Raw genomic sequence first — 1,201 nt, forward strand, 5'->3', positions numbered from 1 at the left:
TGAAGAGGTACTGGTACTGTAAGAGCTGCCAGGTGACCATCCCCATCGTCCAAACGACGCGCAGCAGGAATCTATACGAGGAATCCGGCCAAACGCCGATCAACCGCAAAGTGAATTCCATCGGACCGTCGATGGTGCTCGTAGGTATCATTGTCTCCCCCTTTATCCGTGCTTCTCGATTAATTGACTGATTCCGATCTATCGTTACAGCCACCGGCCGTCCCTCTGTTCAATCGACGTAGATTCGCAATTCTATCACGTTTCTTGCAGGAGAGAAGACGGACCCTTTCTGATTAAGCGTGATCAGCCGTGAGTCACGTGCCCACGCGTATATTCCGGGCACTGATATCGGATGGGGCCGCGGTGGCTAGTCGAATGCTATGATACACCATAAAAACTTTCCACGAGGGCTGCTTGATCTCATAGAAGCAGCGGGATAAAGCGCTGCTTGCACAGAACGACTACCGTCCGACTGCAATTACCGAAGACCATTATACGAGGCGCACGTAAATGTGTAATGACCACTTTGACGGAGAAAGGGACTATCGGAGATAAGAGGTAGAGCTGCAATCGTCGTGCGTTATATCACTCGCGAAAATCGCCGACGAGATCATGAGGTCTTTGCTTTAAAAATGCACGAACATAATCTGTTAAATTGTTCTAAGAGCTCTCGGGCAATCACGTGGAAAATTAAAATACAATTGTCCACAGATAATGAAATATAATGCCCTATCGTAATAGTTCAATTTGTCGAGTCGTATTTGCTGTACATCATGAAGGAGTCGTTCGAGCGACGCTTTTGCGTCGATCGCTTGATCATTCCATTTTGGTAGATTATTTCAAGACAGATCTTTAAATACATTTTTGAGATTAAAAAAATCGAGATCAAATAATGAAAATTTTATGCTTTGTCTAAATAAGAATATATTTTCTACTTCCTTTTGTGTAAAAGTAATGGAAGAAACAAATTTTCAGAGAGTAATCTCTCGATTCTTCGATCTAAGATAACTGCAGTAAGTAAATAAATATTGTTATTGTTGGATTCGTATGAATTCATAACTGTGAGAATTCCAGTATCACCTTCAGTATGCTCCGCGATGATGTAACGCGATAATTTTACAACATGCATACAGCAGCGGCAGCCGTTGCTTCCGCTCCTAAAGTTACATTACGTAATAAATTTTATCCGTATCAGTGGATG

The sequence above is a fragment of the Wasmannia auropunctata genome, unplaced genomic scaffold (genome assembly GCF_000956235.1).
Source record: "Wasmannia auropunctata unplaced genomic scaffold, wasmannia.A_1.0 LD335989.1, whole genome shotgun sequence".
Taxonomy (NCBI): Eukaryota; Metazoa; Arthropoda; class Insecta; order Hymenoptera; family Formicidae; genus Wasmannia; species Wasmannia auropunctata.